At 41.3% G+C, this 26,766-nt stretch overlaps 1 protein-coding gene across 2 annotated transcripts in view; it reads left to right on the top strand.

The window, feature by feature from the left end:
• Positions 1-12,627: 12,627 nt before the first annotated feature.
• The window catches only part of LOC126336418 (synaptotagmin-15-like), a 680,000-nt gene continuing 665,861 nt past the window's right edge, over positions 12,628-26,766 (top strand). For both annotated transcript variants that reach the window (XM_050000110.1, XM_050000111.1), the window contains exon 1: positions 12,628-12,716. The gene's annotated coding sequence lies outside the window, so the exon portion shown is untranslated. The remainder of the gene's footprint in view (positions 12,717-26,766) is intronic.

The raw sequence follows: 26,766 nt of genomic DNA on the forward strand, positions 1-26,766 counted from the left end.
CTATCAGAATTTTTAAAATCATTTGGGAAAGTGGCTACAAAACGACTATTCACGTTGGTGTGTAGAATGTATGAATCTGGCGACATAGCATCTGACTTTCGGAAAAGCATCACCCACACAATTCCGAAGCCGGCAAGAGCTGAAAGTGCGAGAATCACCGCACAATCAGCTTAACAGCTGATACATCTAAGTTGCTAGCAAGAATAATATACAGAAGAATGGAAAAGAAAATTTAGGATGTATTAGATGACGATAATTTTGTCTTTAGGAAAGGTAAAGCTAGGAGAGAGGCAATTCTGACGTTGCAGTTACTAATGGAAGATTGACTAAAGAAAAATCAAGGCACGTTAATAGGATTTGTAGACCTGAAAAATCGTCCGACAATGTAAAATGGTGCAAGATGTTCGACATTCTGAGAAAAGTAGGGATAAGGTAGAGACGGGTCGTATACAATATGTACAACAGCGAAGAGGGAATAATAAGAGTGGATGACGAAGAACGAAGTGCTCGTATTAAAAAGATGTAAGAGAAGGAATGTAGCCTTTCGCCCTTAGTGTTCAATCTGTACATCGAGGAAGCAATGATGGAAATAAAGGTTCATGAGTGTAATTAAAATTCAAGGTTAAAGGATATCTAAGTTGTTTTTTTTTAGCATATTGCGGCCCAGTCAGCAACTGTGATGGACAAATATTTTGAAGAATCTGCCTCAGTTGCACAAATTTTCTGGTCTTTACCAGGTTTCGGCTAAATTAATCTAGCCTTCTTCAAAAGCATAAAATTGCTGAAACATGCTTGAGTAAAGCACAGTCAACATTAAAATTAAACCCTATAGTACCGTGGTCCATGGTCGCTTGAAAAGTACTTCACGGAAGTCCAGACCCGTACTTGCCGCTGCCAACCGACCACGTAGTGAAGAGATGCCGGGACTGGACTTAAGTTAACTATCTTTCATGTGACATGATACCACACTACTATAGGTTTTAATTTTAATGTTGACTGTGCCTTACTCAGGCATGTTATAATAATTTAATGCGTCAGAAGAAGGCTAAATTAATTTAGCTGAAACCTGTTAAAGACCAGAAAATTTGTGCAACTGAGGGTGTTTTCTTAAAATATTAGAAAGGATATCAATGATGCACTGATGAAATTGCTATCCTCAGTGAAAGTGAAGAAGAATTACATGATGTGGTGAACGGAGTGAACAGTCTAATGAGTACAGAGTATGGATTGAGACTGAATCGAAGACAGATGCCGGTAGTGAGAAGTAGTAGAAATGGTAACAGCGAGAAACTTAACATCAGGATTGATGATCACATGGTAGATGACGTTAAGGAATTCTGCCACCTGGGCAGTAAAGTAACCAGTGACGGACGGAGCAAGAGGGACATCAAATTCGGACTAGCAGTAGCAAAAGGGGCGTTCCTGGCGCAGAGAACTTTACAAATATCAAATATCGGACTTAATTTGAGGAAGAAATTTCTGAGAATGCACGTCTAGGGTAGGCCTACAGCATTTTATGGTAGTGAAACGTGGACTGTGGGAAATCCGAAACAGAAGAGAATCGAAGCATTTCAGATGTGGTGCTACAGAAGAATATTAAAAATTAGGTGGACTGATAAGGGAAGAAATGAGGAGGTTCTGCGCAGAATCAGGAAAGGAATATGTGGAAAACACTGATAAGGAGAAGGGACACGATGATAGGACATCTGTTGAGACCTGTGGGTATGAGTTCCATGGTACGAGAAGGAGCTGTAGAGGACAAAAACTGTTGACAAAGACAGAAATTGGAATACCTCTATCAAACAACTGAGGACTTGAGGACGTAGGTTGCCAGTGCTACTCGGAGATGAAGAGGTTGGCACAGGAGTGGAATTCGTGGCGGGCCCCATCAAACCAGTCATAAGACAGATGAAAAAGCAAGAAAACGAAAAAAGAAAACAGAATTATGGCGGGCGTTATCGTAAAGTAGCATCATTTCACGGAATATTCCTTGTCATTGTTCTTGGACTGCCTCTGCAAGACTTCTCGGTTGCTGGCAGTAAATGTCAGCAGTGATGGGTGCACCTCGGGGCAGCAATTCACACCTCACCACACTGCTGCTGTTCCACGAGATGCAAAACACTATCTTTAGAGGATGTGTACAGGTTCGGTTTTTTCAAGAGACAATTGATGACGGGCAAGCGGAGGTGCACATATTGCCGTCCGATTATTTTTGTGATTTTTGCTTAGAGGATGCGGCACCCATGTACCCGACTTTTAAACCTTCCGCAGTGGGTACAAATATCGCGCGATGGCAAATGATCACAGTTGGTCAAATTTTCCGTCGTGTACAGTCGTGGACAAAACGAGCGAGACGCCTCGCCTTTTCGTTATATAGATCCGCACAGCATTAAAGTGTCCTACACGGCATAATAGGCAAGGCGACGAAGTGCTACCAACATACTACGCACAGGCGTGAAATTGAAAAACTATCCGAACATTGTCAGACTGTTTTCAATCATGTATAAGACTACATTAATGCCGATCAGTGTGTGAAACACAACACTTAAATATAAGATATAAATGAGTCAAGAAACGCTAATTAGTATGAGCTGTACTAATAAGAATGAATTTCAGCCTATCGAGATAACATAACTGTTTTAGTAAGATAACGTACCCCAGATTGTTATGAATTAGCGAAATATTATGCGCTTCCGCCGCGATACGGTCTGTGTCTCCATTCAGACCAGTCATACTGTATTACCGTTGCTGAACTACCATGAAAGTGTGCAAATTTAGCAAATGTGTGAAGAATCATAACGAAATTCAGATAAAAATCTTTCAGTGCCAAACATAAGTCAATTCAGTTATAGACAGAAGCGGAAATAGCGGGCAATAACAAGTATGAAATTCTACAACAGATTCATATTGACATCCACAGGGCGCCCGTACAGAATAAAGGTAGCAATAAAACGTATTAGGGCCGCGAGAATTTATTAAAATTGCTTTAATGATAGTCTATCTGCCTCCATCGAGATCAGAAATGAAAACAAACCAGACCTCCCTTTCAGTAGCAAACACCTTTCACTACACTAGCAGACAACCAAGCCAAACAGCCCTCCATTATTACCTCAGACATGAACAAGCCGGCAATTTCTCAATGAAAATGGCAAACTGATTTGCAGTTTCTGTTGCATAGAGCTTTCTGGACTCAAAAACTAAATTTTCTACCTTTATGTCACCGCTTATGTGACAATCATTCGTAATGTTTATCGAAATAAGAAATAACTGTTATTAGCGACTAAATTTAGTAGGATAATTCTGTACCACCCCAGGAAATAAACGGCGACATAGCTGCCAAACGTATTCTACAATGTTTCGAATTCTCCTTTAGACTCTCCATAGCTAGAAAACGTTCATTAGCCGAAGTGATTCTTAAGCTAGCTAGCAATGGAAATGCTCGCACTTCTTACTCGCGGTGACATTAATACTGGGATCTGAATTAACATGTGAATAGACAAATGGATTTTATTTACATTGCAGTAAACGTGATTTGGTTCGAAAGCGGAGCTACGATTAATATGGTGATGTATCTACTGCAACTAGAACATTTAGAATAATGAGTAGAGCGCATTATTTATGCGGCCCTCTTCTTTAATAACTGTCGTAGCTATTTTAGTTGTTAGGATTTACTCACCTAAATCGGAAAAAAATTGAACCCTACTAGTCTCACTTTCTTGACCGCCTATCTGTCTACCCAACCCTTGACACCCGTTTACCTCGAGTACGGGTAGACGTAATAAGCGGAAATGTATCTCACTTCCTGCGGTACACGGTCTCTTGGTAGTGTAAAAATGTGAGTTTCTATGCCAATGCAATCTAAAGATACGGCTGCTTATGGAAAGGAAATTTACGCGGAAGGCCAAGAAATGGCTCTATGAACTATGCGGCCAAACTGCTTAGGTCATGAGTCCCCTAGATCTAGAACTACTTAAACCTACCTACCCTAACTCATATCCATGACCGGGGAAGGATTCGAACTGGCGGCGCAAGCAGCCGAGCGGGTCAAGAGTGAAGCGCCTAGACCAGCTCGGCCACCGCATCCGGTCAAACCCTTTTCACCTACTGTATAATTATAATATATTCAGTCTAGGGAGGATATACTGTTGTAACACGTTGTGGTCTCCTGACCTTCATTGCTTACATATTCCACCATCACAATCATATTCCGCACACCAAGACGCTTCATACGAAATGAAACTCGATAAGATAAAGTCAATATTATAAGAATACATGTAAACGATATGCAAATAACAAGTAAGCGTACTATGGTACTCGAGGCTGGTGTACACACATACATTACAGACACGACGGTCACAGGACCTTTTAGTTCGGGAGAGCAAATGCACAACAGGACGCTGATCCCTTCAGAGGACGACCCAGCCTATGTCGGCCGGTGACCACCCATGGAGCAGACAGTGGAGGCCCGAGTGAAAAGGGGGAACGACCCCGTGTTTGGCTTAAAAACAAAAACCGCTACATGGTGTGGGAGTGGCCAGCCTATGCATTCTTTACACATAGCACGCAGTATCAGAGATTTTCACAGGGAGACAACAAACGCCCTATGCCAATGCTACAGATTTCCGGACTGGTTGCCTTAAACGAAACGTCAGCAATGCTGATTGGCAGACGATATTTCTGACGCCTTGAGCTGAAGGAGAAAAGGAAGATTCCGAAATATATACCCCTTCATGTCTGACGTGGAGAGGGGCTGTTCCGTTGTCGCTCTTGGAGCGAGTAACAAGTCTCTCCACAGTACTTCACTGGGAGAGCACCTCTGTCGGGAGCGAATCGAAGTGTGATTCCATATTGAGTCCTTGCGATTAAGCGTTGTTCACTGTGTTGGCCGACACGCTTATTGTGCGGTGTGAATCGACAGAGTTACAGTTAAATGCCTGCGACCGAATTTTTGAGTGGCATCGCGGTGGACTGGTTATCTGACCGGTGTACCACGCCAATAGTTAGACTAGGGGCGAATAGGAGTCCTTGACTTCATCAAGGCGTAGGGAGAGTTTGATTGGCGAAGGTCAATGAGATAGAACGAGAGTTATCTTATTTGTCTCCAGCGAGCGACGCAGAAAGCAGTCATCGCAGCTTACTGTATTGTGCACTACAGCTATTGTGAGCCCCATATTTCCTCCACAACAGTACACTTCACTGCATTTCGCACTTGACAGCCTCGACCATACCTAGCAACATTCTAAAGCATAATTATTCAAGTTGAGTAGGTGCGCCTTTCAGCCATTCTGCCAAGTCAACAACCATCTTAAACTTTGTATAGAAATTTCATTAGCGAATCCTACCCTTGAGAGGTAACTTCACATTTCGAAAAGACCCAGGATATAATTTGTTCAATTCATAACTAAAACTGCCATTGTGATTTCTCAGAATTTTTACAAAATAAATAATAACTTTCGTTAGTTTCATGTTTTTCTTACACTAATTAGCACTACTCCAGTACCCAAGTATCCCACTAGTTACGTAAGAAATTTTGTGAATTTTTGTGTCATTTCCTTACAGTGAACGACTCCAGAAGATATTTATTGCTGGAAGTTTGTCAGGTATATTCTCTTTAGAACGTTAAGAGCGTCTGTCTGACTTCTGCAGTAGTGTGGGAGTGGAAATTGCATCTTGCAGGAGTCACCGGGTAAAGGGTACATCTCAAATTAATCCGTTGCGCAGAATAACAGAATCTCAGATCAACCCCACGCTCACACTGTATTCGCCAGATTGGCGAGGGGTCTCGCTTGTTTTATCCACGACTGTACATTGGCCTGGACCATTATGGATCAATGACTTTAAGCGATCCTTATCAAAATCGGAAAGTGTTTTTCAACGTGGAGAATCAATGACTCTTCATGAAACGAGAAAACCATTTTCTTGCCGTGCTCTGTCCAGTGGAATTATCCTCACACACGGTGCAACTGTTTCTGTCTGCCTACACTGCAGCCAACCATTCACGGATCTCAAACAGAAGAATACGTCCATTTTCCACTCCATTTTATAGTCTCCACAATCCACTCACAATCTCCAGACGACAACTGACAGTATGTAAACTCAAGTAGCAACAACAAGCGATAAATAAACTCGTAGCAATCGGAATACCAACATGCAAAACAAAAGCTCTACGAACTTATGCGCCATCCAAGTAACTCTACTGTAGCAGCACTGTCATCGGTAATGTTTCCATTGGTACCGGGCAGTGAAGCAGCACAGACAGTGCACATCTGCGGGGCAACGAGCCAGCTGATTTTTCTATCTCACGGGGAAACCTCGAAGGTGGTCTGGCTGAGTATCTTCTGGACATGTGGAACATACACCGGAAACGGGAGTGAACGCATTATTCCTTTGGCCGCTAGGTATGGAGGTGAGCGGTGGGTTGATGTCATCCACGCATCTCCTGGCGCTTTCCGGTTTTCCCGCCGTTCGTCAGCCCACAGTGGCTTTGTATCCTCGGTGAGCCACTTGTAGTTCGTTGCTTCGGTACCGAGACCACGCGGCATTCGTAAAGATTGTCTTTCTCTCCGCTGCTCAAATGGTTCAAATTGGTGTGAGCACTTTGGGACTTAACATCTGAGGTCATCAGTCCCCTAGAACTTAGAACTACTTAAACCTAACTAACCTAAGGACATCACACACATACATTCCCGAGGCAGGATTCGTACCTGCGACCGTAACGGTGGCGTGGTTCCAGACTGAAGCGCCTAGAACTTCTCGGCCACTCCGGCCGGCAGCAACTCTTCACAAATATCTTATCTGCGCTGCCAGGGTGTAAAATGATGACTTAAGTTTTTACTCGTTTTACTTAACGATTACTTCTCTGTTAATGTATGTATGTGTCTTGTTGCATGTTCCCACTGGCTGCTTAGAAAAGGAGTGTAGTGAGCTGCTTGTCGGGCCTGCCCTAATTAATTTCGGATCCGATCGTGCGGACCACATTGCCTGCTGCATGGTGGTTTCATGTCAAGGAGCTGTAATTGTTTTTTGTTTCATTTTAATGAACTCCCATTTTGGTAAACTTGAATCATTTGTAGGTATTTTACTCAGACACATTTTGTAGGTTTTTGTTGTCCGCCTCTTTTAAGGACTGCCTGCTTCGTGTCTTTGTAGAGGGTGTTACGTAACTTCTATTGGTGATATATTATCTTGCTTCTCTTATTGAAACTGGCGGTAAATGTTTCAGTAATAGTGATCAATGGTACATAAAAATTGTATATTTTGAAAAGAGAATAACATTTGTTGTAAATTTAAATTTTCGTACTTCATATTTCCATGAATGAACTCTTGAAGATTTGGAGAGTTGAGATCACGTACTTGATTAACACTGTAACATTTCGTCACTGAAATATTTGATAACATTATTGATCATCTACCATTAGTTGTTCTTAAATGGTTTAGTCCAATTACATAATTTTGTCTTAATACACCAATGTCCTGTTGAACTGATTTATGAAGTTATTTTGGTTGAGGAGTGTTAATTACTGATACTAATTATTTTGGCTGCTCCTTTCACTACCAGGCAACGTTACGCCAGTAGTGCCTAACAACAAGCACTGGTCTCAAAATATCTGAGTAATTAAAATGTTGGAGGGAAAAACCATACTATTTAAAATTCTAAAGCCGACCCGAAGAAATCTTTTACCTCTACGTCACTTAAATATTTGAATTATAAAACTGCTTATTAAATCCTTATCAGAAGATGGAGACATCTTAAATTATCTGACACTTAAGATACTGCGTGTATCAGAAACTGAGGGGAAAATAACGTATGTACGTCAGCCCTGACATTCGGAAACTACATAAAGACGAAAAATTTGAAGGGAATATGAATGATATTTAAAGATTATCATGGATATCCGGTTCTCAACAAGTTTCTCAGTAAAGGTGAAGGTCTTGATTAGTAAGAAACATGCTGAATAACCTCAAAATATTGTCTACCACAACGAGCATGTAACAGCACTTTCTGGACTCCCGCGTCAACTGTTTTCTAGAAGCTCTATGTGCATTGAGTGAGGAAGAGGCGGAAAGGTTCAACCAAGACATTAAACAAACAGAAAAACGGTACCATAACAGATGGGATGTCAGCGACATAGCTGACTATTGCACAGTACTACACAGCGACTGTTCTCAGGCAATGCACAGAAGAGAACGCAATTGATAGTTGAGTGGAAAAAGAAAATACATTAAGGTTTATGTGCCTGTATTTATAATGAAGTATTCTATTCTTCAGCAGTTTTTTTTTCCAATATATGTGTTTTGTTAGGTTGCAAGTGCTATTCTGAAATGAAGAGATTGCCACAGGAGAGAAATTCGTGGAGGACGGCGTCAAACCAGTCAGAAGCCTGATGACTCAGAAAAAACCTGTTTTGTACGGATTTTCTGGAACTTCGTCACTATTTGTGAATAAAGCAATATGTGATTGAGGGAAATTCTCACCATTTTTGAACTTAAAATATCAAAAAACCATTGAATAACCTAAAATAAGAACAAATGAAATGATCTATTGCACTGATGATAGGGAGTCTCCACCTGGGGAAGTTCGGCCGCTGAATCTACGCTAAACTGGATGAATCTCGTGTCGACGAGGACAACGCGTGATCCAGTCGCCGAGAGGATAAAATCGGCCCGGTGGCAACTCGAACCCGTGCCCGCTGCACTATAGTCACACTCGCTGACGACACAGTTAAGAGGGCGAACATTTAAGAAAAGAATCAAACTTCAGAGTATAAATTTGTAGACCTATGTCATTTGAGATTTTCCGAAGGAATGTTATCCATGTCTTCCGGCTTATCTGGCCGCAATTTTCCTAGTCTCCGTTAAACTGAGACTATAATAATTAAAAACTTATATTTCTCGTATACATTGCGAAAATTTAAAAATCCTTCACTCTGTTTGCCGAATAGTTTGCCAGGCACTCTTGCTGGTGTACAAGGCCCGAGAAGGAGGCAAGTGTGGCGCCCGTGCCGTGCTGCGTTATGCAAACCGAAGTCGTGTCACCAGATGTGGGTCACGCACAGACGGATAAGACGCCCTGAGGTTTTATCGCCTGCGACGCAATGCAATTACGGGCATAAATTGGCTTCGCATGAATATGCGATGGAGGAAGCAGCGCCTTACCACATGGTATATGGCACTGCATACTGATCCATAGATATGACTTCACCCCGATTAGTCACACTTCGTTACAACTTCATGTTAAACGCTTAAAGTGAGAATTAGAAACTCAGCTTGCACTTAAGTATTGTAATAAATTGTTGAAAAAATTGTTTACCATAAGGCGTTCGTGGCGTTTCTACTAGCGTATAGGCTCTTACGTCCTTCGAGTGTAGGAGTTCAACCAAGTGAGGAAACTTGAGTCACCGACTCAGCTATAAGGCACACTGAATGGGAGTTCAACAGTAATGACCTAAAAATTACGATTTTACTAATCGTTAATAAACCCTGACTTGTCTCAATAAAATCTGACTAATCAGGAGAAGATGAGAGGAAAAAATTCGTAAATGTATTACCAGCAGCGAAAACAGAAACATACCTAACATCGATATCCTGTACTTCAGTTGACTTGTGTAGGTTAATTGAGAAACAGCGAAAAGAACTACATGTACACTCATCAATCGCCTGTTTCGGGACACACTCACACCCCCGAACAAATTCAGCACTTAATCGTGATATTTGTAAAAAACTAATTGTAGATAACATATCTACACCCATAACGACAGTCAGGTCATCCTTATTCATTGGAACAGCTGAATCCATACCCCCAACCGAACAAAAAACATCATAAAACTGCCCGGAATGGAAAATAACTCTCCCGAACTCAGAAAGAAATTTAAAATTTGTGAGGCATAATCCTATAGACTACTAACACTATCAGGTCTCCTGAAGAAAATTAAAACGGGTATACAATTTTTTTTAAAACGACAATCAAATACGAAACACCTACACGATTTCTTTGTTTTAATGTTACATTCATTTATGTAAATTTAAGATTTGACGCTTCGTTTCCCGAGATAACTACTTTGCTATCTACGGTTCAGAAATAAATTACCACCTATGACTTAAATGTGAAGTCATTGGTCAAAGCTCACGAGATGTATCGCATTATTCTGTTGACCCCGAAAACCTCACCCATTCAAGTCTTACAACCACCAGATTAACTGCTGTCCAATCAATAACAAGAATGTTTCTTTGGGAGCACGAGACCGCCCAGTGAAGTGTAAATCAGTGAACCGATTTTGATAGATCAATGTTTATTCTTTGTTTTTTTTCTGTAGACCTGTTACTACCGACTGGAAACTAACTAAATAAAGATATCGAAGTACATGTAGCTTTAAGTCTGAGTTCAAATAACGACAGCCTACGTCGTAACCATTGAATAGAAGTCACTCAAGTCAAAACTACTCATCGCTTACAGCAGAATTCAAAATCAACATTGCTATATGTTCTGGTAACGAATATATCAAAGTGCCATTTAAAATACCTCACTAGATATTAATTTCCTTACAACATTAAAAAAAATACACAATACAGCATGACGCGGTGTAGAAAAGTACATAAGCCAATTAAACTTAACACTGTCTTTTATTTTTATTCTTGGCCATCGCTATTATGTGCTCATTGATGCCTGCCACATTCTCGCGCATCCGCCGGCTATCCGCTGCTGACAGCTCTATGCTCGGTCCACCCGAAGTAATACGACAACGAAGTCCAGTAATACACATCGTGCTTTCTGCATCATTTTTCACAATGATTAAACAAGGAATTTCCGCCATTATGGACAATGACTGCACTCTCAACTGTCTCATAGAGTAAATAAGAAAAAATAAGAAATCAACATATATTGTCCTTGTCGGTTCTAATTGTGTCCGAATCTCATTTGGCATCCTCAACTGTGAATTTTAATGGTATTTTTTTGAGTGTCTAATTGTTGAGCTACATTTTCATTGTTGACTTATTTACTAAACATTATTATTAGCAGTTTGTGACAACACAGCTAATGCGCAACGACGACTTTCTATGACGAGTTATGGAGCCTTGAACGAAGCAGAAATTTGCTGAAGTTTTAGTAGATGTCGGGTAATCGGAGTTCAGTGATTTGGAGTTGGATCACGCAGAAGTTGAAGAGTCAAATGAAGCAGAAACGGAGGAACAAAGAAACCATGTAGCTGACGCTCGAGATAAATATGTTCAAGTTCTGTTATAGAATATCTTCTAGAAGCTCCAAGACAATGTGAAAAGGAGTTTGTCAACGTAATTCATGAACCTAGGGAAATGACAACTCATGGGAAAGTAACCACTATATGTAAATCATTCAAGAAATTTTTCATTCCTAAAAGTGTTAGGAAAATTTTTGAGAACACAAATGAAGTAGCTGAACGAAAGAAAATGTATCTTTTGCTAACGATTCTGAAAATATATGCTTCATGGGGAATTTTAACGGGAGTTTACCAGAACACTAAAGTTTCATTATCTGATTTACGGCCAAATTTATTGGGTAGAGGTACTGCGAATAAGTCAAGAGTTTATCAACTATTGAAGGTTCTTCGTTTTGATTATAGGGGCACTAGGGCAGAAAGACGTGTGAGTGAGAAATTTTTGTCCCTGCATGCTTTTAGACTGCATATTGCTTATTCACATCTTTGCACTGGCGTATGTCGTCACCATGGCAACCACTAGTTCGACTATCGACTTTACAACAACTTCAGTGGAAAGAAGCCTGCTGCCTCATCATTGCAACGGCGTCCAATTTCAGGATGGCAACCACTGGTTCGAAATGGTTCACTAACAGGCCTTGAGAGGGCAACCCATGTACTGCCAAACCGAAGTTCATTTTTCCTACATATTAAATATTTTTAACGTTTCTTAATTGACAGTAGCTGTTTAATAAGCTAAGTTTAGTGTATATTCATTTTTCATTCTGGACAATGTTGTTTTAACTAAGAAATTTTAAATTGTAATTCGACTTATTGGTTAGTAATGACATCATGCAGTCAGAAGTAGGTGGAGCCTCCATTATATATAGTAAGACGTGCACTGGTTTCTCCAGTAGTGATTCGCCAACAGAAAGAGGTTCCTACTCAATGGTAATTCATCGTTTTATAGCTTTATAACTTAATGTATTTTCTTTAATGTATGTAGCCCTCTAATTAAAGCATTGTATACAACTTGTAGGTCTGAAGATGACCACAGTAGTAATCGAAACCTGTTACCTTGATAAATAAATCGTGATCAAGACTGTTTCTAATAGTAAATATTCGTTAGACATTGGTCACTGCCTTTCCCATAATGTCTTCAAAAGTAAATCATATCAGTGTGGATCACTCAGAGCTCCGTTGGGACGACAATCTCGCTGCTGGCTTTGCCGCAACATCCGCTGGTAGTCCAGTGACCCGCGTGCCGCGGTCCGCGGGGACTGCGCTGCAGACGGATCGGCGTGTCGCACCACCACCCCCGCCGCCTCCACCTGCGCGCCTCTGCCGCCACCGCCGCCGCCGCCGCCGCCCCACGCCGGGCGTGCGCCGTGCGCCGTGCCGCGGGGGCGGGCCGCGAGAGCCGCCTCTCGTTGCCGCCGCGCAGTGCGCCTCCAGCCCCCGGCCCAGAGACACGCGCCGTGACGTCACACCGCCCGCCTCTGGACGCTCCATCCCTCCTCGCCGGCGACTCCTGGCAGCCCGCAGGTATGCGCCGTCGCCCTCCTTCGTAGTCACCAAATCTGTCTCCCTCGCGACATTCCAACAATATACAACCGTAAGCTTGGGTGTAAGGAATCGTTTTCAGTGCATCATTACATCGTTCTGTAAAACCACGTAAATGGAAAAAAAATCTAAAACGTTCCTGTTGGCTTTCAAAGGCGTTATAAACGTCTACATCTGCACCTATGTTCCGCAAGTCACCCTATGATCGGTGGTGAGTGGGTGCCCTGTGTAGCGTTTTCACTTCAATCTTTCCTTGCTCCTTTGACGAATATTGCGCAGGATGAACAATTGTTCGAATGAAACCTTATAATCTCTATTCTCTCTAATTTTGTCATCCTTATATTTTCACGAGATACACGTAAAGCGAACAAGGTTGATTCTATAGGGAAACACCGCCTCTAGCAATTATGACAGATCAAACTGGCATTCTTGTAACGTCTGCCAAGGCTTTAAATGGACATCTCCATGACGTTATCGAGTTACTAAACGATCCTGTGACAAAGCGCATAGCTGTCTCTTCCATTACTTCTTCCTGTTAAGGATCCCAGACTTAAGAGCAATACTCTAGTATAAGCAGAGCGAGGATTTTGTAAATCACCTTCATCGTGGATGAATACACCTGCAGGGGATTCCACAATGAATATCAGTCTAACACGTGTCTTTTGGGATTTGTTTTATGTGGTCGTTCCACTTAACCCTCTCAGTGACTTGCGGCTGTATGTGTTCCACGATAGGTTATCAGAGAACCAGTGGGAATTTGCTTCTTGTAGTTGTTATGAATCAATGGCCCACTAGCAAACGGAGCCTGCTAATGGTTTTAGAATCTGTGTGACTGTTACATGAAACACGCGAATTTGCGTAACATGAAACACTTAAATTCGCATATTGTGAAAAAGGATTGTCATTTTTAATAATCTTCCAAAACGTCAACTTTCTGTAACCGTACTACTCAAGTGCTTTTCTGAAAACATATAACGTGAATGAATGTAGGATGTATGATAAATAATGGCATAAACGCATACAGTTGCCAGTACACGAGAGTGCAAGCAATATAGTCTCAGTAAACACAGGGTGCAAAATGCATACCTTAAGAACTACGAGCAATTTTCCATCTTCGAAACTACGAAATAAATCTCTTCTACTGCCAGTTCTTTGCTTTCCATATTTTGGGAAGTCGTAGTAAGGACCAAAATAAGAAAAAAGTGTCAACAAACATGTATTCTAAAACGCATGCCTTAGAAGCTACGAGAACTTCATCCTTAGAAGAGTTGTGTTTCAAAGTAACAAAGTTGAACAAGTGCTCATAGCTCAATACAGGATGTATGATAATTAATGGCGTAAACGCGTACAGTTGGAAGTACACGATACTAGAAGCAAAAAAGCCTCAGTAAACATAACGTCGGAAATTCATGCCTTAAAAGCTACGAGCAATTTTTCATCTTCGATACTGTGAAACAAATCTCTTCTACTGCAAGCTCTTTGCTTTCCATATTTTAGGAACTGGTAGTACGGACCAAAACAAAAAAAAAATCAGTAAACATGTACTCCAAAATGCATTCCTTAACAGCTATAAGCACTTGTTCATCTTTCCTACTTTGAAACACAACTCTTCTAAGCATCAAGTGCACGTAACTTGTAAGGTATGTGTTTTAGAGCACATGTTTGCTGACATTTTTATCTTATTTTGGTCTTTACTACCTCTTACCAAAATATGGAAAGCAAAGAACTGGCGGTAGAAGAAATTTATTTCGTAGTTTTGGAGACGAAAAATTGCTCGTAGTCCTTAAGATGTGCATTTTCAACCCTATGTTTACTAAGGCTTTTTTGCTTCTAGTATTGTGTACTTTCAACTGTACGCGTTTACACCATTGATTATGATACACCCCGTATACACGATGATCATTCATTTCATTACCACTGGAAGATACAGGTCCCAAGTCTAAATACCAGTGGGAAATATATGTCTTACCCCTCCCAGCGTTGGAAAACGAAACTGCGGAAACATTTTTTTCATATTCTTATTTCTGACTATGACATTAATTTAAAAACCATACAGTAATGTCTTCGACCACGACAAAAATGTGGAAGTGAGTCAGATCGCTGCGTGCTCATAGATACTCGTATTTTCTGGTAAGGTCCCCAGAAAGATGAGTAATTGTCAAGTATCATTTTAAGGAGGCTTTTTTAAGATACCTCCCTCATGTGTTGAACTACACTTCCTGAGGGTTCTGACAACTGTCTCTACTGCGATATTTTTCTATGTGGAGGTTACACTTAACTCTTTCGCTGTCAAAGGGTCCTACGTGTCCCACGATAGGTTATCAGACATCCAGTGGGAGATTCCTGCCTGTAGCTGCTAGGCATCAATGGTCCATTGATAAAGGAAGGTCCAGTAATGGGTTGCAGAATCGATGTGACTATTACATGCCACAATCTACTTTGCATCCTGTGGTAAAGGGCAAGTCATTTGGATTAATCAAGGGAAATGTCAAATACCTGTTAGCACAGGATGATCATTTAATTACCACTGGACGCATAGGTACCATGTGAAAATTAACACTGGGAAATGTGTGTTCAACCTCTCCACTGGCTGAGAAACTAAACGGCGGGAAACGTTTTTTTATTCGTGCTTTTACTTCTGACTACACCGTTAATCAAAATAACCATATGTTAATGTATTTCACTCCGTACAGAACTGGAAATGAGTCAAATCGCTGCGTACGCATACTGAAAGGTGTTTACGGAATGTTACTGCATCCAGTGATTATTCCTCATCACGTAAGTGTGCCCCTCTTAGGAACTATATGAAGCACTTCTTATTGCTGTTCCATGATGCTAATCTACATTATCGTTCTCCCTATGTTGTGTATCGAATGGCTCTTCTGGCACCACAGTCATTCTGCATGTACATCTACATCTACACTCCGGAAGCCAACATAAGATGAGTGGCAATGGGCAATTTGTATACCAGGCTCACTTCACCCTCTCCTGTTCCCCTCGCGAATAGATCGCATGAAGAATAATTGCTGCAAGCTTCTGTGGGCTCTCGAATCTTTTGAATGTTATCTTCATAGCCTTTTCGCGAGATATACGTAGAAGGAAGCAATATATTGAGTGAGTCTTGTAGAAATGAACTTTTAACAGTAAACCACACCGTGATCTAGAAGGCATCTCTTGCAGCGTCTGCCGTTGGAGTTGGTTTATCGTTTGCGTGAAGCTTTCACCTGCTTACTTAAAGAATATGAAACGCGTTGCTCTTCTTTCAATTTTCTCCATCACTGCTATATGGTACGGCTCCCAGACTGGTGAGGAATACTCAAATACTGATCGAATAAATGTTTCGTAAGTTACTCTGTTTGTTGATCTGCTATATTCACCGGGGATCGTTCCAATAAATCAGTCTGGCTTCTGCCTTACTCGTGACTGATTTTTTGTAGTCATACCACTTCAAATTGCTCCGTACACGTATGCCTACTGCTCCGTATCTTTTGAAAGTTACTCTTACACAAATTGTCCTGCAATCGTACAATCACACAATAAAGTGTTTTTTTGTCTATGAATTAGCAATACGTTACATTCGTTTTTCTGCACCATTCACGAATGGTGAGTGTGGTGAACGACTTTCGGTAAAATTTCCGGTTTTCGTTTTTATGCTTTTCGGTCCGTAGACGAATCTGATGCAGCTCTCCATTTTAGCCTGTCCTGAGCAAGTCTCTCCATCTCTTCGAAACTTTTTTTTTATAATCTTCCTGTCGTTGTCATTGTGCGTCTTGTTTTAGGATGATGACGATGATGTTTGGTTTGAGGGGCGCTCAAGTGCGCGGTTTTCCGCTCCCGTACAAATTCTCGGCCTTTGCTCAGTACAAACTCGCCACTTTAATGAATGATGAAGAGAACACAAACACCCAGTCATCTCGAGGCAGGTGAAAATCCCAGACCACGCCGGGAATCGAACCCGGGACCCCGTGCTCGGGAAGCGAGAGCGCGACCGCGAGATCCTGTTTTAGGGAGGGAGTGATGTTTAAGTACATGTGCGTGAACGACCAGAGTTTGATTGAATAAATTCTCTTCGTGAGTTTTTTAAACGCAAATTTGTTAAAACTGACGTTCCCAAAGTATTTGCAGCAATCTCTTCAGAGCGACCAGTTTCAATTGCCCGAAGACGACAGTTACAGAGACATTTGTATAGTAGGTTCTAGTAGTAACTTTTAGTTCTTAACAACGGGGTCTAGAAGAGAAAGTAATTAGCTGACTTAATTTTTTTATAACATACGCTCTGGTAGCCTTTCCGTATTGCACAGTCTCTTTCTCGTAGCGTGGAGTTTGATGACCATCACTGCAATGCACATTCACCTGTAATGGGTCGTTTACACTCTCAGATTTGGAGCAGAGAGCGTTCGCAACGACCGTCCTCACATCTGGTCAGCAATATTCAGTTCCCATTTAAACCATCCTACAGCAAATCAGATTTCCCACTGTCCTAAGTCAGCAGTCCGAGAGTGCATAGTATTTTCTGGCCATGACCAGACTGAGTAAATTTTCTTGTAATTATCTTGCCTGTGCTATTATTTCTGACGTTATAAAAAGAAAGAAAAAGATCACTACGGAGACGGGGGCAAAAGCGTGCCCTATAAACCACGTAACGCCTTCGTATGCTAATCTTTTAAAGGAGCTAAATACTGTAAAAGAATACCGGTTTAACTATCTAAGACGAAAAGACTTATATAAGGAGATATGATACCGTAATGAGAAAATCAATAATTGCTTATGAAAGGCTTATAGTAACAATGAGGTGTTTGACAACTGATAGAAGCTATGCTCTTACGAATTCTGCTACTATGATGTCACTCTCATCGTTGACTCTTATCATTCCGTAAACCATACTTTGCACAGGTCGAACACAGGCAGTAACTCAGACGAATGTGTTTCAAGTCGGCGATTCATTCACGTGCTTCGATTTGACTGTGCAAACACTGTCTGTATAGAAAGGATTGAGCTTGTAATGGGTCTTAATAACGAACAAGGATAGGTCGGACGAATGTTTTGCAAGCTGCTTGTAGCATGAATGAAAAACCCTTGCTTAAGATTCTTCCAATAAATTTCAGCCCAGCATCTGATTTCGCCGCAAATGGTTTCAAGTTATCGTTCCACTCCAGGTCGCGCTGGAAGAACATTACTTCACATTTTACAATTGTCATTGCCTCTAGTGATTTGTCACGAATTGCGTAAACGAACAGGAATGACTCTTTCACCTGTTATTTGCCAATTTAAGCTCCTGTTTATGTACCTGTTTGTGGTGAGGGTATATACATGTCGTAACAGTATAACGGAAAGAATGTCCGTCGACAGTAAAAACTACGTCCTAAGTTATTTCTGGTTACCGGTATTTGCACGTTTTGGTGAACACCACCGGAGAACTACTTAAACAGAAATAACGTATATGCTGCAACTGACAAGTATCTCCCAAAAGGAACGACTCGTGTGTAAGACAGTTGAAGAATGTTACGGATTGAAAATTCGGAGTACAAGCACGATACTCTATCCTGTGTGTTAGTTTGTTTCGTGTGAATATTTCTTTACTTTGGACCTTGGTGGCACTATATCGAACAAGACTTAGGATGAAAAAAGTTTCAGTCTCAAATCGGCGCTTCCTAGATAACAATGAAAATGTAATTTTAAAAATATAATTGTCCTCTTCCCTTCCGTGTGAAGCGTTGATCTATTGCACGATCCTTGCGTCGCTTTCGCAAATTTCACTCACGCTTGCTACTTTGGAAAGATCAGGACAGATTTTATCCTCAATCTTCGTCCATTAAAAGCATGTCATCGCGTGTGCGAGAGTAGTGACGCAGCACGTAAGATCATGACAAAGTAATGTACAACAGATTTTATTTGTGCACGGTGCAAGAACTCTGAGTTTCATTTACGATTTAATATGATTAATATGTCTTTTAAAGAACTGATATCGCATTATTATAATGAAATAGAGAAAAATACATTAACAGTCCAATATAATTTTTAATTTTACTGTTTCTACTTTCAAGAAAAATCTTTGATCACGATCGCCAGTCACTAGGTCAAGGAGTAGAAGGATAACTCCACGTGTTTATGGCTTCGTGTCTGCAAACACTATTTTATTTTGCTTTTACTTTCTGCTACCGTGAGTGACATGGGCCAATGCTAATAACATAAGGTAATTTTTCGCCTGTAATTGTATCTCTCCCCACGTACGTTAGTATAACAACTGAAATGGCAATCAAACATTCGGCCTGTTATCATCATGTGATACCCAGTCGGTTGGTGTGCGATCTGCGTGCTGTAAACTTCCCCTTTTGTTAGGCTAAGAGATTTAAACAAAATCAGTCCCAATAGAACTATTAATTATAATTACTCTGACGAGTAGTGATCAACTTAGAAATGTTGGTCACTCATTAGAAAATAAGCCCGTTTGTTTGCAAACAGTGCTTGTTGTATGTTACGTTGCTTCTAAAGTTTTTATTAACATAAAGAGGAATGTTGGACAACTGAATCGCCTTTAATGGTACAGCGAGCTATTTTCCTCTTCAAAGATTACTCAAATTATGTAGACAGCCTGAGTGAAGCCAAATGTCTACGGACTCAAAGACAAGATTTTGACTCAGGTATTGTGCGCTATAACATGATTTTTTAAAAATAAATCGCAAACAGCTGTTGCATGATACTTTAATAGTACTACCAATTTCACAATGTTAGAGTTGCACCGTCAGGTACATTTATTTTCAGATTATCTACGTGAAAAAAGTTGAGCACATTGGAATCCCCATCATTCCCAGTCAGGCCGTAATAATTCGACAAAATAGTGACGAAAGTCGAAAGTTAAGACAGGCGGAAAGAATAATACAGCCATAGAAAATGGTTCAAATTGCTCTGAGCATTATGGGAGGTAACATCTGAGGTCATCAGTCCCCTAGGCTTAGAACTACTTAAACCTAACTAATTTAAGGACATCATACACATGCAAGCCCGAGGCAGAGTTAGAACGTGCGACCGTAGCGGTCGCGCGGTTCCAGACTGAAGCACCTAGAACCGCTCGGTCACAAAGGCCGGCACTGCCATAGGACGTCAGCTCGGAACGCATCTCTTATATGTCGGTGAAAACCGTCATGGGCGAATTATGGCAGAATGATCTGAGAATAAATGTACCTGAAGATGCAACTCAAAAGTTGTGGAACAGGTTGTACTATTAAAGGAACGTACAACAACTGTTTGCCGTTAATTTTTCAAGAATGCATACCTTTCTGTTTCGGATGCCCATATTGCATTTTTTACTGATATTATATAAGGTAATTACTTTCACAAGTTTCATAAACTAACAATAAACTGGCGTACGGTGTTCTAAATGTTCCACCGCGTTCATACTCATTTAGTGCTATACCCTTTAATTTCGAGTTTGCATGTGATTTGCTGTTATACGTAATAGCTACTTATGTTAAATACACTGAAATGACTAAAGTCATGGGATAGCGATGTGTACACATACAGATGGCGGTAGTATTGCGTACACAAGGCACAAAACGGCAGTGCACTGCCGGAGCATTCGTTTGTATTCGGGTGATTCCTGTGAAAAGTTTTCCGACGTGTTTATGGCCGCAGGACGGGAATTGACAGACTTCAAACGCATGATGGTAGTTGGAGCTAGATGCAGAGGACATTTCATTTCGGAAATCGTTAGGGAATTCAATATTCCTCGATCCATCGGCTCAAGATTGTGCCGAGAGCACAAACTTTCGGGTATTACCTCTCACCACGGAGAACGCAGTGGCCGACGGCTTTCTCTTAACGACCGAGAGCATCCGCGTTTGCGTATTGTTGTCTGTGCTAAAAGACAAGCAACACTGCTTGAAATAGCCGCAGGAATCAATGTGCGACATACATAGGACAGAGCGACAAAATTAGGCGTTAATGGGCTATAGCGGCAGACGACAAGACGCGAGTGCCTTTGTTAATAGCACGACATCACGTGCAAGGCCTTTCCATATCGTTTGGGGTCTGGACTCATAAACCGTGGCCTGATCAGATTAGTCCTGATTTCAGTTGGTAAGAGCTGATGGTAGCATTCGAGTGTGGCCGGGACCCCAAGAAGCCATGGACACAGATTGTCATCAAGGCACTGTGCAAGCTGGTGGTGGCTCCATAATGATGTGGGCTGTGTTTATTTGGAATGGACTGTATCCTCTGGTCCAACTAAACCGATCACTTGGAGACAATTTGCAGCCATCCATGGACTTCATGTTCCCAACAAAAATTAAATGTTCAGATGTGTGTGATTTCTTGCGGGACTTAACTGCTAAGGTCATCAGTCCCTAAGCTTACACACTGCTTAACCTAAATTATCCTAAGGACAAACACACGCACCCATGCCCGAGAAAGGACTCGAACCTCCGCCGGGACCAGCCGCACAGTCCATGACTGCAGCGCCCTAGATCACGTTCCCAAAGTAAGATGGAATTTTTATGGATGACTATGAAACACGGCAGCGGGACACAGTTTTTCGCGATTGATTTGAAGAACATGCTGGACAATTCGAACGAATGGTCCTGCCGCCCAGATTGCTCGACATGAATCGCATCATACGTTTTCTGGACGTAATCGAGAGTTTAGTTCGTGCACAAAATCCTACTCCGGCAACACTTTCGCCATTATGGACGCCTACAGAGGTAACATAGTTCAACATTTCTGCAGGGAACTTCCATCGAGTTCTTGAGTTCAAGCCACGTCGAACTGCTGCTCTAAGCCGGGAAGAAAACGGTCGGAAACATTATTAGGAGGTATTTCATCGCTTTTGTTCCCTCAGTGCACATTCTCATGAAGAACAATTTGTGGAAAATTTTTTTTGTAAATTTATGGTAAGTCCTATGAGACCAAATTGCTGAGGTCATCGGTCTCTAAACTTACAAACTACTTAATCTAAGTTAAGCTAACTTACGGTTAACAGCACACACGCCCATGCCCGAGGGTGGACTCGAACCTCCGATGGGGCAAGCCGCGCAAGCTGTGACAAGGGCTTCACACCGCACGGCTACGCCACGTGGCTAACAATCAGTGGTGAAAGTTATATTCTTATAAGGGGCAGACGGATAAAACAAAGTGATTCGGTTATTGACAAGGCGGTTGAGGCCTTCGTGGAAAAAATGTTTCCGTTTGCATATGGAATCATGAGAGTATCGACGCTTTGCACCTCTTCATCCGAAGGAAATCGACAGCCAGGAACGTATTGCTTCAGGGCTCCAAAAATATAGGTATCGCATGGGGTGAGATTGGAGCTTAATGAACTGTGAACAAAGGCTTCTGCAACGTGGTCGAAACAACCTCGGCAAGCGCGGCTGTCGATTTGTTTCGGGCGAAGAGGTGGACGCCTCGTCACAGTCAAGGCATCCTAGGCAACAGTAAACAGTTTTCCATGAAGGCATTGACCGCCTTGTCACACAATGATTACGGCTATAACCTTTTGAATAATAAACAGTTTTTTTACTTTTTGCATCTGTCTCGTTCTCATTTGACTGTCCCTTATACAGACTGACTATTTTATTTTGAGACAACGAAATACCTCTAAAGCTACGTTTCGGATGAATACCAAAAGAGAAACAGATAAATACGGGTTCAATGTTTTGCAAAAATGTAGAGGGGGGGATCTTAGAAATATGAAACACAAACTTCCCATTTTGATTGTAGAATCGGATTATGGGAAGAAAAATGTCAAATTTTGAATGTTAACACTTTTGTCGTTGCACAAGAGGTGACGATGTCGTCGACCACCAACACAATTAAATCCCAAAACGGTATTACCTCGAGGAAAATGCAGTGGATCATAAAAGAAAACCAGTGGTGTGTGGCAAACGAATCAGTGACTTGCCATTTTCTCTGTGCTTTTGTTTTGAAACATTCATTCACTCATTATCTTACCTGATCTCATGGCGTCCACTTAGTCCCTCATTGCTCAAAGATATTCCTTCATATCCTAACTCCATTGTTAGTTAGAAGGCACGTTGTTACGATAGAAGAGAAGAAAGAAATTGTTTACATTCGTGGAAAAGCTGTCATGAATGTCGATAATGCTGTAACCCTTTATGTTCAACATTTTCCAAACAGGGTGCGACCGGGCACGTCTCTCTGACCGTTTAGTCGGCTGTTCTCCACAGAGGAAACAGTGCCACCACGAAAAAGGAACCTACGAAAAACACCTGCTGGAGAGATTTATGAAATTGCGGTATTAGCTGCCGTGAATCACAACCCACACGTTAGCACTCGGCAGTTAAGTCATAAATCGGGATTAAGTCAGACTCCTGTTTGCCGAATTTTGATCTGTATAAATTATTATCAGTTTCATATTACCTCCATCAGGAAGTTTATCGCTGTGAATTGTAGAACAGAATGACATTTTGAAAGTGGTGGCTTCTGCAAATACAGAGAGTACACAATTTCTTTGTTCGAGTATTATTCTCTGAACAGACGTCCTTCACGAATCACGTTACGATTCATCTACACAACTTACATTATTGGAATGTAGATAACCCACACGGGTTCCGCCGAACTGAACATCAACATCCATGAAATTTAAATGTTTGGCGTGGAATAAGCGGTGACCAAAGTCATTGGTCTATTTTTTATCGGTGACAAATAATGATTATTAACCAATGCTCTTGGAGGACGATCTTTCACTATTGCTTAGAGACCTCCCCGTTGAACTGGGACAAACAATGTGGTTTCAACACGACGGTTGCCCAGCACATTATTCTGTAGCAGCACGAGGAGTATTAAATCGAGTGTACAATCGTCGATGGGTCGTAAGGGGGGGGGGGGGGGGGGTCGTCCACCATTGTCTTGGCCTGCATGAATAGCAGATATTAATTCGGCTGACTTCTGTTTGTGTAATTACTTGAAGACTGAAGTTTACAATGAAGTGCAAACAACTTCGGATAACACAGTACCAATTACCGATGCCTATCAGAATACTACGTTACATCCACTTCTCAGTTGTGGCGAGTCATTCGATGTGCGAAATAATAAGTACGTCGGAGAGGTAGGCGACATTTTTGATCACTTACTGTGAAATAATTCTTACAACTGAGCACTTCATTGGTCATACGTGAGAGGACACACCTCAAACAAGATTTTCTTACAGTTGCTGAACGCGTCTCATTCATTTTCTTCCATCTTGTGCGTTTCTCTTGGGATGATACCGTTTGGGAACTCGTTTATGTTTTTGGTAGGTAAAAGCGCCATCTATCGTGCATCGACAAAATATATACATACAGGAGTTGCGTATTTTGTTCCAGTAGAATCCTGTTGTACAATCAAAATCGGTTGTTCTTATTTCAGATTTCAAAATTTCACGCGCCCCACAACCCGAGGGTTGAGCAGGGGGGAATCAACACTGGTATCGCCAAATAGCATATTAAGAATATTGATTGCGTAGTTTTACGATGTTTCATCCGATGTGTAGTTTTTGTGATATTTCGTTACCTCTCGAAAAAAAAACTCATCTTGTGTATAAATTTAATGTATAAATTAGCTCGCCCGGGTGGCCGTGCGTTCTAACGCACTGCTTTCCGGACGGGAAGGAGCGCCTGGTTCCCGGCACGAATCCGCGCAGCGGTGAGCCGGCCAGTCTGTGGATGGTTTTTAGGCAGTTTTCCATCTGCCTCGGTGAATGCGGACTGGTTCCCCTTACTCCTCGTCTGCTACACTATGTCGGCGATTGGTGCGCAAATAAGTTCTCCACGTACGTGTACACCACCATTACTCTTTCCACACAGACATAGGGGTTGCACTCGGCTGATGTAAGACGTACCCTTGGGTGGGGGGGGGGGGGGGGGGGGGGAGTGGTCCACCGCGACTCGAGCATCACAATAACCCTGAAAGAGAGGTTTTTGTGTGGGACGGCGGAGGGGTGAAGTGGACAGCGGTAGTCGTCTTGGGGTTGTGGACCACTGCAGCTGTGGCGGAGACGGAGCCTCTCCGTCGTTTCTAGGCTCCCGGCTAACCTACAATACTACACAATGTGTAAATATTGGCATTATGAGCGTGAGGAGTCGACCGTGATTGACACGTTTATTGACGATTTACGTACTTTACATGACCTATTCTTACCATATCAAGCAGCCATCTTTAAATCTACTTGCAGCACAGTGGTGACCCGAGTAAGGAATATACAGTAACAGTGACATTGACTAACACACTGCGAATATGTAATTCTAAAGATATTAAGAGCACAGCGTTGGAAATTGATCTGAAAGTGATCATTTTATACATCTCAAATAGATGAAAAGGTATTTGTACATACTTATTGGAATACATCTTCGTTCTACTAGTATTTGTTAATTTCTAACATAGTCAGCACACAACTTCCCAGCGTTCACTAGACACTAGTGAGTAGAAAAACAAGAAACTATCACCACATCCAGAATCTTTATTCAAGACATTAGTTAAGAAATGTCAAATTGAACACTTATCACCCATGCTGTTCACCAAGCATGTTAAATTAAAATTTAGGTATGTATAGTATCACACATTGTACGTAACGAAAAAACACACTGTCATACAAGTCGTATCAGTATAATAGTTAAAATTATGAGGAAAAACAAAGTAGAGTATACGGCAACTATTCTGTGGTACAAGTTTTTGAAGAAAAAGTGTGATCATTAGGATTGAAGTCTGGGAGTGTGTCGCTGGTTGGTTGGATAATGTGGAACTTGAGTGGGTACGTGTTCAACTATAACTGATGATATAGACCCATATGGGAGTTTTGGATTAAATGTTTATTTACCGAAGTGCAAATAGACTAAGTTTCTTCCCTTCGTTGGCCGTTTGTAACCATTCTGTGTGGTCATTGTATCTATGGCTTCCTACAGTCAAGGTTCAGAAAAAGTCGAGCGTGACGTATGTAATCTCCAGCTACTTTCGTGCTCAGTCAGTCTACACACTATAGCCCTGCCTGTTCGACGAATGTACAATTCGTTACAGTCAATGCAAGTTATTTTACAAACACTACTATTACACAACAAATATGTTTTATCCTTAAATGTAAAATTGTTCTACCAAGAGGTACAGAAGAATCGATAGTTATGGCGTAAAAATATGATTGCGTCAATAAATAATAGGAGGTAGGCTTAACCCTCCCGCCAGTTCATTGTGAAGTGCCTCTCATAACGAGAAGCGACACTGACTAATTTGCTCTGGAATTTATAGTTAAATTTTAAGCAACATGTTTCGAGAACCATGGACACATACATCTGACATATCAGTTCCATGTGAATTTACGACGGTTCTAAATTGGTTTATTGACGCTGGAATAAGAACAATAGAAACCCAATTATCTAGACACTTACTGAACGGACGACAAAGAAAATTATATACATTGTGTGCAGGAGCATAACGTAAGCCCCCCGGATGCCACTTAGTATTTTAAGAACAAGCAAGGATAAACTGCCGATCGAAAATAAAAAGTCGGCAAAGAGATTAATTAGAAAAGCGGAAACAAACGAATTAATTTTTTCACATTCATCTTTTGATATACTGTTTTATGTTTTTAGTAGTAGAAGACAGTTGAGCTTCTTTCTCATAAGAGATGGATGTGCATTTGTAGAGCAAAAGTACTGCAGTCTAAGTGTATATAAATGTGCGTGAATAATACAATACAGAAGACAAATATAAAGCATTTTTATTTATGGAAGTGTGTGAAGCGAATTTTTGTGTAATTACGAAAAGCGCCAGCGCCCACGGAGTCCTTTAACTGCCTGCGTCTTCACCAAAATTGTAAGGAAGCCCGATGCACAAGCAGACATTTTTCAACAAATTCAATTCATGTTCAGTTACTAGTATGCAATGAATTAATTATTAATTGATTTATTTTTTTTATATATTACAATAGTGAGCAGTAGAAATTCTCTCTTTCCGTCTAACTCCTGAACAATAACGTACTGCAACACTGAGGGTCCTCTCAAGATGTTTTAAGTTTTGTTTCATAGCACGAAAATCATTATTCGATGAAAAG

The sequence above is a fragment of the Schistocerca gregaria genome, chromosome 2 (genome assembly GCF_023897955.1).
Source record: "Schistocerca gregaria isolate iqSchGreg1 chromosome 2, iqSchGreg1.2, whole genome shotgun sequence".
In the NCBI taxonomy this organism is placed as follows: Eukaryota; Metazoa; Arthropoda; class Insecta; order Orthoptera; family Acrididae; genus Schistocerca; species Schistocerca gregaria.